Raw genomic sequence first — 14,683 nt, forward strand, 5'->3', positions numbered from 1 at the left:
CATATCAGGCTCAGTATTTCGTTATTACAATCCAAGGAATAGTATTCAACTTAAATAAGAAATAAATACATAAAAAAGCATTCTAAATAATCTTCAAACAGACGTAAAAAAATCGAATCCAACCACCTGTAGAATGCCTGAGGGAAACAACAAGAATTTTCTCAAAAATACATTTCCGAAACTTCCATAACATTCTAATAATTTCGCAACACGTGCAAATAATCATGTGGTAAAATCTTGTCATGGTTCCATGTAAACACTATAATCACCAAATTACTTCTTTCCATATTTCCTGTATTTTCTCCTCCTCTTTAGCTCTCAGCAGTTCGGAGTGGGATAATGCAAGATTATTTGTTCCTAATTATCTCCTTCTCTTAGTCTTGCTTATATCTTGGACTCCTTAATAACTTTCCCAACAACTCCTTATCAATTTGTACTGCCATGTTTCCTACAATGCTTTTCCTACTTCCTAATAACAATCACTTCTGTACACCCTTTGATGTAAAAATTAATTAATAAAAATAAACCATATCCGTCGGTCCGTTTATCCTTCCAACCTATAGAGCTGAGACTATTTTTACAAGATAAACCTCGGACGCAGACATTCCACGATCTTTTGGCCCCTCCTTCCACCTTCTCTACCTGCCCTTTTACTTGATGTTATTCAGAATTGTATTAGTATCTGGAGTACTATCGTAACATAAAGTTATTAACCTGGAATGAATTGAAAAACAAAAATGGGGAGTAATGCTGTGTTTCGAAAGAGTATTAAAAATAAGTTTAGGTTATCATTCATATCTCTCTCTAGAATAGTCTTATTTCGACTTAATACACGCTTATCAAAGTTTCTAATTGAAATACTTTATTCCAAGCAAACAACTATTTGGAACTGATTAAATATTTTGCTTTTATTTTTTTTCGAGGCATTCGAGACGAGACGAGACTTTTCAAAAGCCGTCCCGTCCCGTATCGTGTCTCGTCTCGAAAACGAGACGAGAAAGGCATTCCGTCTCGTCCCGTCTCGAATTTCAAAAGGCTTGTCCCGTCCCGTGAGCAACAGTATTTTCCGTCAAGGTACAAAAATGAAAAACGTGCAAAATAGAAAGTAATCATATAAAATATTTTATTTAAGGATTACTTAGATACAAACCACTCACATTAGATAACATTTTGTCCATAGGTTCTTGAGAACATCGTGTCTCAGCAAAGAAATAAGAATTATGAAATTTTTCCGAGTTTTCTGTGACCGCACAAAAAACAAAAACGGGCTTAATACAAGGAAATCGTATAGACGATTTTATTTAAGGATTACTTAGATACAAACCTCACACATTCGATAATATTTTGTCCATAGTTTCTTATGAATTTCGTGTCTCAGCGAAGAAGTAAGAATTAAAATATATTTCCCTGGTTTTCCGTGATGGTACAAAAATTGAAAATGAGCTTAAGAGAAAGTAGTCATGTAGGAGATTTTATTTATGGATTGCCTAGATACAACCCTTACACAGTCGATAAGATTTGGTCCATAATTTCTTGTGAACTTCGTGATTCAGCGAGGAAGTAAGAATTTAAAAATATTTCCAGGGTTTTCCCTGAATGTACGTACAAAAATAAATAACGGACTTAATTGAAAGTAATCATAAAAATGATTTGATTTAAAGATTACCTAGATACAAACCTCACACGCTCGATATTGGTCCATAGTTTCTTATGAATGCTATGTCTCAGCCAAGAAGTAAGAATTTAAAAAAATTTCCCGAGTTTTCCCTGATGTACAAAAATAAAGTACGGGTTTAATAGAAAGTAATCATATGGAAGATTTTATTCAAAGACTAACTGGATACAAACCCTACACACTCAACAATATTTTGTCCATAGTTTCTTCTGAACATCGTGTCTCAGCGAAGAAATAAGAATTAAGAAATATTTCCCGTGTTTTGTTGACGGTACAAAAAAACGGGCTTCATAGAAAGTAATTGTGTAGAAGATTTTATTTAAGTATTACTTAGATACAAACTCCACACATTCGATAATATCTGGTAAATAATTTCTTGTGAACTGCGTATCGTAACGAGGAAGTAAAAGTTAAAAAAAAACATATTTACCGCATTTTCCGCCACCTTACAAAGATTAAAAATAGGCTTATATAAAGTAATCATATAGGATACTTTATTTATAGATTACTTATATACGAACCTCGGACACTCGATAAGATTTCGTCCATAGTTTCTTGTGAACTTTGTGTCTCAGCGAAGAAGTGATAATTAAAATATATTTCACAGGATTTCCGTGATGGTACAAAAACAAAAGTCGTGCTTAATAGAAAGTAATCACATAGAAGATTATATTTAAAGATTACTTAGATACAAATCTCACACACTCGATAATATTTGGTGCATAGTTTCTTGTGAATTTCGTGTATCAACGCGGACGTAAGAATTATAAAATATTTCCCTAGTTTTCCCTGATTTACCAAAATAAAATACGGGCTTAAAAGAAGGTAATCAAAGAGAAGATTTTATTCAAAGATTAACTGGATACAAACCAGATAAAACACTAGATAAAATTTGGTTCATAGTTTCTTGTGAAATTCGTGTTTCAGCGAGGAAGTAAGAACAAAAATATATTTCCCGGGTACAAAAATTAAAAATGTTCTGAATTGAGACTAACCGTATAGGAGATATTATATAATAATTCCTCGATACAAATCTCACACATTCGATAATGTATTTGTTATGAATTCTATGTATCAGCCAAGAAGTAAGAATTTAAAAAAAAATCCCGAGTTTTCCCTGATGTACAAAAATAAAGTACGGGTTTAATAGAAAGTAATCATATAGAAGATTTTATTTAAAGACTAACTGGATACAAACCCTACACACTCAACAATATTTTGTCCATAGTTTCTTGTGAACTTCGTATCTGAGCGAGGACGTAAGAATTATAAAATATTTCCCTGAATTTATCTAACGGTACAAAAATAAAAAAAACTGGCTCAATAGAAATTAATCATATAGAAGATTTTGTTTATAAATTACCTCGTTACAGGTCATACACACTCGATAAGATATGGTCCAGTTTCTTAATATTTTCAAAGAATAAGTAAGAAATGATAAATATTTCCCGGATTTTCCCTGGTGGTACAAAAATAAAAAAACGGACTTAATAGAAGGTAATCACATAGATGATTTTATTTAAAAATTCGCTAGATACAAACCTTACATACTCGATAAGATTTCATCCATAGTTTCATTTGAACTTCGTGTCTCAGCGAATAAGTAAGAACTAAAATATATTTCCCGGGTTTTCCGTGATGGTCCAAAATCGAAAATAAGCTTAAGAGAAAATAATCATGTAGAAAAATTTATTTAAAATTTGCTTGGATACAAACCTCACACACTCGATAGGATTTCGTCCAAAATTTTTTTGAACTGCGTGCCTCAGCCAAGAAGTGAAGGTTTAAATATATTTCCGGGTTTCCGTGACGGTACAAAAAAACGGGCTTAATAAAAAGTAATCATATAGAAGATTTTATTTATAGATTACCTAGTTACAGGCCCTTTTCTTATAAATTTCGTGTCTCAGGGAAGAGGTAACAATTGAAAGAAAATCATCTCTGGCTTGGACTGTAGAGAAAAAGAGTTTCAAACGAGTATTAGCATTGAACGCGAATTTCTCGTAAACTCAAGTAAGAATAAGTAAGAAATGATAAATATTTCCCGGATTTTCCCTGGTGGTACAAAAATAAAAAAACGGACTTAATAGAAGGTAATCACATAGATGATTTTATTTAAAAATTCGCAAGATACAAACCTTACATACTCGATAAGATTTCGTCCATAGTTTCATTTGAACTTCGTGTCTCAGCGAATAAGTAAGAACTAAAATATATTTTATTTATAGATTACATAGTTACAGGCCCTTTTCTTATAAATTTCGTGTCTCAGGGAAGAGGTAACAATTGAAAGAAAATCATCTCTGGCTTGGTCTGTAGAGAAAAATAGTTTCAAACGAGTATTAGCATTGAACGCGAATTTCTCGAAAACTCAAGTAATAAGTAATAACTCAAGTTTTGATCCTATAGTCGAAATGTCAGAATTAAAACGCTTCTCAGGCTCTGAGAAGCTTAATAATACAACATTTTAATGAAAATCATTTCTGGCTAGGTCTGTAGAGAAAATGAGTTTCAAAAGTGTACCGGCATTGTACGCGTATTTCTACAAAAATCAACTATTCATTCTATAGTCGAAAAGTTTTAATTAAAACGCTTTTCACGCTCTGAAAAGCATATTAATTCAACATTTTAAAGAAAATCATCTCTGGCTTGGTCTGTAGAAAAAATGAGTTTTGAACGAGTACTAGCATTGAACGCGTATTTCTCGAAAAATCAACTAATAATCCCATAGATCAAATGTCAGTATTAAAACGCTTTTCTGGCTCTGAAATGCATAATAATTCAATTTTTTTAAGAAAATCATCTCTGGCATGGTCTGAAGAGAAAATGAGTTTCAAACGAAAGTTATCATTTAAAGCGAATTTCTCGAAAAGTGAAGTTTTGATATTATAGGCGAAAAGTCATAATTAAAACGCTTTTCAGGCTCTTATAATCTTCATAATTCAACATTTTAATGAAAATCATTTCTGGCTAGGTAAGTAGAGAAAATGAGTTTCAAACGTGTACCAGCATTGTACTCGTATTTCTCGAAAAATCAAATATTCATTCCATAGTCCAAATGTCATAATTAAAACGCTTTTCAGGCTCTATATAGCTTAATAATTCAACATTTTAAAGAAAATCATCTCTGACTAGCTCTGTAGAGAAAATTAGTTTCGAACGAGTACTAACATTAAAAGCGTATTTCTCGAAAAATCAACTATTCATTTTAAAGTCCAAATGTTTTAATTAAAACGCTTTTCAACCTCTGAAAAGCATAATAATTCAACATTTTAAAGAAAATCATTTCTGGCTTGGTCTGTATAGAAATGAGTCTCATGTGAGTATTAAAATTGAACGCAAATTTCTCGAAAAATCAAATATTCATTCCATAGTCCAAATGTCATAATTAAAACGCTTTTCAGGCTCTATAAAGCTTAATAGTTCAACATTTTAAAGAAAATCATCTCTGACTAGCTCTGTAGACAAAATGAGTTTCGAACGAGTACTAACATTAAAAGCGTATTTCTCGAAAAATCAAATATTAATCCCATTGTCCAAATGTCTTAATTAAAACGCTTTTCACGATCTGAAAAGCATAATAATTTAACATTTTAAAGTAAATCATCTCTGGGTTGGTCTGTATAGAAAATGAGTCTTAGTGAGTATTAGCATTGAACGCAAATTTCTCGAAAAATTAAGTTTTGATCCTATATTAGAAATGTCAGAATTAAAATGCTTTTGAGGCTCTGAAAAGCTTAATAATTCAACGTTTTAATGAAAATCATCACTAGCTAGGTCTCTAGAGAAAATAAGTTTCAAACCTGTACCAGCATTGAACGCGTATTTCTCTAAAAATCAAATATTCATTCCATAGTCCAAATGTATTAATTAAAACGCTTTTCAGGCTCTGTAAAGCTTAATAATTCAACGCTTTAGAGAAAATAATATCTGACTAGCTCTGTAGAGAAAATGAGTTTGGAACGAGTACTGGCATTGAACGCGTATTTCTCGAAAAATCAACTAATAATCCATTAGTTAAAATGTCATAATTAAAACGCTTTTCAGCCTCTGAAAAGCATAATAATTTAACATTTTGAAGTAAATCATCTCTGGCTTGGTCTGTATAGAAAATGGGTTATGAAGTGGGTATTAGCATTGAACGCGAATTTCTCGAAACACAAAATATTTTTTTCCGGAAAGTGAGATAAAGCTCCAAATCTTTTACCCATTGCGTGGTGAGAATAAATAAGGTTCGTTAATAATGAGGACATTAATATTAAAAATGCAGTTTGTTGGTTACTGATTGCTAGGTATCTTATGAAATCTACCTTGTGGTTTTTCTGGCTTCCATACAAGAGTGCTCTTTTCATTACTGCCATACCTTTTGGAAGTTTTGAAATGTTTTCCACTAGACCTTCTTTCTTTCTGAATGTCGAACTTCCGTGCACTATGAAAATGTACATTTCTTCTTTAAATTCTAAGCTTGGCGCTCGGGAGCAACAAAAGAGATTTTAAATGTGTAGTAAGAAAACATTTCAATACTTAGTATATTACAAATAGAAAGCGTATGATCGCAATAAAATCCTTGTTCGGCAGGAATAATTAACCATCGATTATGCTAAACAAATATATTTTTTGTTTAGCTAGATCAAGGTCCCAGGAGGATGCAAGAAGCCGTTCCTGCAAAAGTGCATGTTGTACGAAGCGAAGAAACGTGACAAAACCACCACGTATGGAAGGCAAACCTGCATATATTTTTTATTTCACATTTACAGAGCCGTGCCTCCTGAAGTTACAAAAATCCCAACTTCAATGATTCTTTTAGACATGATATAGTTGAAAAAAATATGTTTAGATGCACCAAAAGTGCATCATTATCAGATTATGCATTAAACGTGTTATTGAAATCAACATATTTGTGTAAATTGGGTGCCTCCCCGTTGGCGTAGTAATAACGTCGAGGTCTTGTAATCAAAGGTCCCCTCGTTCGATACCAAATGGAGGCACAAAGTGGATCGGATCACACTTTAAACAGTAGGTCGATTCGCGATTTAGCCTATTTGTGAATCAAGTGGACTTAAAACCCATTATCAACCTTAAGAATATTAGAATCCACTAATTCACCCGCAGCTAAGTCAAATTTCACACATCCCTTTTCATCTTCGTTCATAGACTTCCTCCAATACTCTTGTGCATGTGGGTTGCATCCCACCAGGTGCGACACATGTCAGGAGTTATTCTTTCCCTGTACTGCGTTATTTCTTTTCATAACAGTAAGGCTAAATTCTTGTTTTATCTGAACTTTTTTATCTGAAGGAAACAACTCTCAAGTCTCAACAATTATAATTTTTTGCTTAAATTTCCTATAATTTATACAAACAGTATCACATATCACGTCCTTTGGTGCAACACTGTCAACAGCTAATGTTACTTTCCTCGTCCTAATAAATTTACTTCCAACCAGTGACGGCGCCAGGGAAATGTGACTGGGGGGGGGGTGAAAGGCTGGCAACAAAATATTGTAAGAGGGTAGTCACATTAAAACGCCCGAAAACACTACATATATATATATATATATATATATATATACATATATAATAATACTTATAATAATGACTATTATAATAATTATAATAATAATTATAATAATAATTATTATTATTATATTCATGTATGGTGTTTTGTGTTTGTCTTTTATTTAGAGTGGACGTTTACTGCCTAAATTTACTTCTTGATTACTAGTTTATCTCCACATGATTCGTTTTAATAAAGACATTAATTCTTTTTTATTGGTAAGTTGCGTTGTCTCTAGTAGCCTATTTCAGTATTGAAAGACATTCATAATTTTATAATTCATCGTCTTTCTTGAGATGAAACTACTGATATAAATATTTAAGTTATAAGATAATAATATAAATGACAAAAAATGCTTCGAAGAGTTTAATTTTCTTGCAAAATAAACGTGACGTTGGAAGAAATGAATCTTCTTAAGTATTAGAAACAACGTGAGGCACTTAGTGAAGTGTATTTCTCCTGTAGGAGAATTCTGCTCTGTGTGGTTTGGAGAACACATTGCCACCTTTGGTACGTCCAGGACTTGACATTTCTTCTCAATGGCAAGAACAGCCAAATGAGGCAGTTTGCATCCAGCATCCTGTTTCGAGCAAGCCTTTTCAAAGATTTTAAGGACAGCCATCTTCGTAATTCTGAAGAGTTTTGGGCAAAACTTGTATTTCACCTTTCAGGGAAATGTTATCACAGGATAAAAAAAATCGGACAAAGATTACAGTTACTCACGATTCAAGAAATATTCTGACCCTGGCATTACTTACTCTTACTCTACCACTCCAACGTATGTCTGTGCTAAATAATTACAGGCACCTATGGGGTTCGTGGGAAGATGTTCTTCGATTTTGATGTGTTCGAGAAAGAGCGAACCTGTATCCAATGATTGAAGCGTGGCAAATCCTAAATAGCGTTATTTTACGTGCCCGCGATATGTTTTGATTCGAATTTTAAGTGTAATTTGCATTTTAAGGTTCATGTTCAATACATTTCGAAATAATATATCCTCATTAACTTCAAGAGTATCGAAGAAATTCCCTTTGTTAAGGTTTCCTCAGACTCATCATCTCGAAATTCAAGTCCCTGAATAGTAAGAAACCGCGATGAATCCACAACAACTGACATTTAGTGTCGGGTTTTTTCGATCACCTTTGGTCCCAGGTTCGATACCCAGTGGAGGCACTTTAACCTAAGTCCCGATTGACTTTTCTGTGCATAAAATGGACTTAAAACACAAAATCAACCAACCAATCAAATCTTGAATCAACTTTGAATGTATTTTAATAATTAGCGTTGTCACTAACGACCACGATTAGAATAAGTTGCGCGTACTACAGATGATGTCTTGTGGTCCTGAAAATATTCGTGATGTTTTAAAACCATCCACATTCAACACTTTTTCCCAGTTCTTAAAACTTTTTAAAACTTAGGTTAATCTCGACGATTATAGGACATAAATGAATGAGAAATCACCTATGCCCAGGTCGGCGCTCGAATCTTGAACGAAAGTCACATACACATAACTATATATATATATACTAAACAAATTAATATTTGTTAATCAAGTTAATATTATAAACAGGAAAGTGATATCATGCAGAATACACCACTTTGAAAAGGTGAAAATCGTCATATACTTATAAATGAACTCTCTTTATTATTTGATATTTAATTAACTTCAGTTGGAGGGCCCGGGAGAGGGCGAACTGGCGCCCCCTGCCTCCTCTGGCGTCGTCACTGCTTCCAACCCTCTAATAACTTCGCTGCTGATAGCCTCACCTTCGAAATGGAAGCTTGTGTGTCGGCGAATAATACAAAGAACTTGTGTTCACTGTCCCTCTTGCATTCAAAGTTTGCCGTTTTCCTTTTCAGCTTTTCCTGCAAAACTTCCTGTCAGCAAGCAAAGCAAATTACAGAATTTTTATTGCCCCTCCCTTGCATCAACTTTCATTCCTACTTTAGGCCTGGATTTATGGCACTTACCCGCTACTGCAGGTTTGCCCAATGAAGGAACGGTGTCCATTGTTCAAAGAAAAACCTCAGTCAGTGGGAAGCGGCGAAAAATAGTCTCGGAAAACGCCCTGGCCGTAAACAGACTCCCGCCACCCTAACATTGCTGTCAGCTTCCCTCTGAAGTTTGATAAAACTACTTTGTCAAATTTGTTTAGTAACGATTGAAAATGTAGACAGTAGATACTACATGTATTTTGCTAATAAACTTGAAGGCTAAATTTACAGAATAAAAAGAACAGCTACAACATTCCTTCATTTGATTCACAGAAAAGCTAATCGGAACTGGACCCACACTTTAAAATGGGATTCAAATCACTATGTTCCTTCACCGGTTATCGAACCCGGCACCCCTTGATTACAAGGTGAAGTGCAACCACTGTACCATCGGGGAGTCCCAATAGAACAAAGTTTCCTTCTACGACGATTATACAGAAGTTAGTGCACTTCCTTCATATGAAATCTATTCCATATCAGGCTCAGTATTTCGTTATTACAATCCAAGGAATAGTATTCAACTTAAATAAGAAATAAATACATAAAAAAGCATTCTAAATAATCTTCAAACAGACGTAAAAAAATCGAATCCAACAACCTGTAGAATGCCTGAGGGAAACAACAAGAATTTTCTCAAAAAGACATTTCCGAAACTTCCATAACATTCTAATAATTTCGCAACACGTGCAAATAATCATGTGGAAAATCTTGTCATGGTTCCATGTAAACACTAAAATCACCAAATTAATTCTTTCCATATTTCCTGTATTTTCTTCTCCTCTTTTGCTCTCAGCAGTTCGGAGTGGGATAATGCAAGATTATTTGTTCCTAATTATCTCCTTCTCTTAGTCTTGCTTATATCTTGGACTCCTTAATAACTTTCCCAACAACTCCTTATCAATTTGTACTGCCATGTTTCCTACAATGCTTTTCCTACTTCCTAATAACAATCACTTCTGTACACCCTTTGATGTAAAAATTAATTAATAAAAATAAACCATATCCGTCGGTCCGTTTATCCTTCCAACCTATAGAGCTGAGACTATTTTTACAAGATAAACCTCGGACGCAGACATTCCACGATCTTTTGGCCCCTCCTTCCACCTTCTCTACCTGCCCTTTTACTTGATGTAATTCAGAATTGTATTAGTATCTGGAGTACTATCGTAACATAAAGTTATTAACCTGGAATGAATTGAAAAACAAAAATGGGGAGTAATGCTGTGTTTCGAAAGAGTATTAAAAATAAGTTTAGGTTATCATTCATATCTCTCTCTAGAATAGTCTTATTTCGACTTAATACACGCTTATCAAAGTTTCTAATTGAAATACTTTATTCCAAGCAAACAACTATTTGGAACTGATTTTAATATTTTGCTTTTATTTTTTTTCGAGGCATTCGAGACGAGACGAGACTTTTCAAAAGCCGTCCCGTCCCGTATCGTGTCTCGTCTCGAAAACGAGACGAGAAAGGCATTCCGTCTCGTCCCGTCTCGAATTTCAAAAGGCTTGTCCCGTCCCGTGAGCAACACTATTTTCCGTCAAGGTACAAAAATTAAAAACGAGCAAAATAGAAAGTAATCATATAAAATATTTTATTTAAGGATTACTTAGATACAAACCTCTCACATTAGATAACATTTTGTCCATAGGTTCTTGAGAACTTCGTGTGTCAGCAAAGAAATAAGAATTATGAAATTTTTCCGTGTTTTCTGTGACCGCACAAAAAAAAAGGGGCTTAATACAAGGAAATCGTATAGACGATTTTATTTAAGGATTACTTAGATACAAACCTCACACATTCGATAATATTTTGTCCATAGTTTCTTATGAATTTCGTGTCTCAGCGAAGCAGTAATAATTAAAATAAATTTCCCTGGTTTTCCGTGATGGTACAAAAATTGAAAATGAGCTTAAGAGAAAGTAGTCATATAGGAGATTTTATTTATGGATTGCCTAGATACAACCCTTACACAGTCGATAAGATTTGGTCCATACTTTCTTGTGAACTTCGTGATTCTGCGAGGAAGTAAGAATTTAAAAATAGTTCCAGGGTTTTCCCTGAATGTACGTACAAAAATAAAAAACGGACTTAACAGAAAGTAATCATATAAATGATTTTATTTAAAGATTACCTAGATACAAACCTCACACACTCGATATTGGTCCATAGTTTCCTATGAATTCTATGTCTCAGCCAAGAAGTAAGAATTTTAAAAAATTTCCCGAGTTTTCCGTGATGTACAAAAATAAAGTACGGCTTTAATAGAAAGTAATCATATAGAAGATTTTATTTAAAGACTAACTGGATACAAACCCTACACACTCAACAATATTTTATCCATAGTTTCTTGTGAACCTCGTGTCTCAGCGAAGAAATAAGAATTAAGAAATATTTCCCGTGTTTTGTTGACGGTTCAAAAAAACGGGCTTCATAGAAAGCAATTGTGTAGAAGATTTTATTTAAGTATTACTTAGATACAAACTCCACACATTTGATAATATCTGATAAATAATTTCTTGTGAACTGCGTATCGTAACGAGGAAGTAAAAGTTAAAAAAACATATTTACCGCATTTTCCGCCACCTTACAAAGATTGAAGATAGGCTTAATATAAAGTAATCATATAGGATACTTTATTTATAGATTACTTAGATACAAATCTCACACACTCGATAATATTTGGTGCATAGTTTCTTGTGAATTTCGTGTATCAACGCGGACGTAAGAATTATAAAATATTTCCCTAGTTTTCCCTGATTTACAAAAATAAAATACGGGCTTAAAAGAAAGTAATCATAGAGAAGATTTTATTCAAAGATTAACTGGATACAAACCCTACACACGAGATAAAAATTGGTTCATAGTTTCTTGGGAAATTCGTGTTTCAGCGAGGAAGTAAGAACAAAAATATATTTCCCGGGCATTCCTTGATGGTACAAAAATTAAAAATGTTCTGAAATGAGACTAACCATATAGGAGATATTATATAATAATTCCTCGATACAAATCTCACACATTCGATAATGTGTTTCTTATGAATTCTATGTCTCAGCCAAGAAGTAAGAATTTAAAAAAAATTCCCGAGTTTCCCTGATGTACAAAAATAAAGTACGGGCTTAATAGAAAGTAATCATATAGAAGATTTTATTTAAAAACAAACTGGAAACATACCCAGCACACTCAACAATATTTTGTCCATAGTTTCTTGTGAACTTTGTATCTGAGCGAGGACGTAAGAATTATAAAATATTTCCCTGAATTTATCTAAAGGTACAAAAATAAAAAAAACTGGCTCAAGAGAAATTAATCACATAGAAGATTTTATTTATAAATTACCTCGTTACAGGTCATACACACTCGATAAGATATGGTGCAGTTTCTAAATATTTTCAAAGATTAAGTAAGAATTGATGAATATTTCCCGGATTTTAACTGGTGGTACAAAAATAAAAAAAACGGACTTAATAGAAGGTAATCACATAGATGATTTTATTTAAAAATTCCATAGATACAAACCTTACATACTCGATAAGATTTCGTCCATAGTTTCATTTGAACTTCGTGTCTCAGCGAAGAAGTAAGAACTAAAATATATTTCCCGGGTTTTCCGGGATGGTCCAAAATCGAAAATAAGCTTAAGAGAAAATAATCATTAAGGAGATTTTATTTAATGTTTGCTTAGATACAAACCTCACACACTCGATAGGATTTCGTCCAAAATTTCTTTTGAACTTCGTGCCTCAGCCAAGAAGTAAAGGTTTAAATATATTTCCCGGTTTTCCGTGACGGTACAAAAAAACGGGCTTAATAAAAAGTAATCATATAGAAGATTTTATTTATAGATTACCTAGTTACAGGCCCTTTTCTTATAAATTTCGTGTCTCAGGGAAGAGGTAACAATTGAAAGAAAATCATCTCTGGCTTGGTCTGTAGTGAAAAAGAGTTTCAAACGAGTATTAGCATTGAACGCGAATTTCTCGAAAACTCAAATTTTGATCCTATAGTCGAAATGTCAGAATTAAAACGCTTCTCAGGCTCTGAAAAGCTTAATAATACAACATTTTAATGAAAATCATTTCTGGCTAGGTCTGTATAGAAAATGAGTTTCAAACGTGTACCAGCATTGTACGCGTATTTCTACAAAAATCAACTATTCACTCTATAATCCAAATGTCTTAATTAAAACGCTTTTCACGCTCTGAAAAGCATATTAATTCAACATTTTAAAGAAAATCATCTCTGGCTTGGTCTGTAGAAAAAATGAGTTTCAAACGAGTACTAGCATTGAACGCGTATTTCTCGAAAAATCAACTAATAATCCCATAGATCAAATGTCAGAATTTAAACGCTTTTCTGGCTCTGAAATGCATAATAATTCAAAATTATCAAGAAAATCATCTCTGGCATGGTCTGAAGAGAAAATGAGTTTCGAACGAAAATTATCATTTAAAGCGAATTTCTCGAAAAATCAAGTTTTGATATTATAGGCGAAATGTCATAATTAAAACGCTTTTCAGGCTCTTATAATCTTAATAATTCAACATTTTAATGAAAATCATTTCTGGCTAGGTAAGTAGAGAAAATGAGTTTCAATGTTCAGCATTGTACTCGTATTTCTCGAAAAATCAAATATTCATTCCATAGTCCAAATGTCATAATTAAAACGCTTTTCAGGCTATATATAGCTTAATAATTCAACATTTTAAAGAAAATCATCTCTGACTAGCTCTGCAGAGAAAATGAATTTCGAACGAGTACTAACATTAAAAGCGTATTTCTCGAAAAATCAACTATTAATTTTAAAGTCCAAATGTATTTATTAAAACGCTTTTCAACCTCTGAAAAGCATAATAATTCAACATTTTTAAGAAAATCATTTCTGGCTTGGTCTGTATAGAAATGAGACTCATGTGAGTATTAACATGGAACGCAAATTTCTCGAAAAATCAAGTTTTGATCCTTAGTCGAAATGTCAGAATTATAACGCTTTTCAGCCTCTGAAAATCTTAATAATTAAACATTTTAAAGAAAATCATCTCAGGTTAGGTCTGTAGAGAAAATGAGTTTCAAACGAGTACTAGCTTTGAACGCGTTTACCTCCAAATGTCTTAATTAAAACGCTTTTCAGGATCTGAAAAGCATAATAATTTAACATTTTAAAGTAAATCATCTCTGGCTTGGTCTGTATAGAAAATGAGTCTTAGTGAGTATTATCATTGAACGCGAATTTCTCGAAAAATTAAGTTTTGATCCTATAGTAGAAATGTCAGAATTAAAACGCTTTTGAGGCTCTGAAAAGCTTAATAATTCAACAATTTAATGAAAATCATCACTAGCTAGGTCTGTAGAGAAAATAAGTTTCAAACCTGTACCAGCATTGAACGCGTATTTCTCTAAAAATCAAATATTCATTCCATAGTCCAAATGTATTAATTAAAACGCTTTTCAGG

This window comes from Lepisma saccharinum, unplaced genomic scaffold (assembly GCF_977018435.1).
Source record: "Lepisma saccharinum unplaced genomic scaffold, izLepSacc3.1 HAP1_SCAFFOLD_162, whole genome shotgun sequence".
Classification (NCBI taxonomy): Eukaryota; Metazoa; Arthropoda; class Insecta; order Zygentoma; family Lepismatidae; genus Lepisma; species Lepisma saccharinum.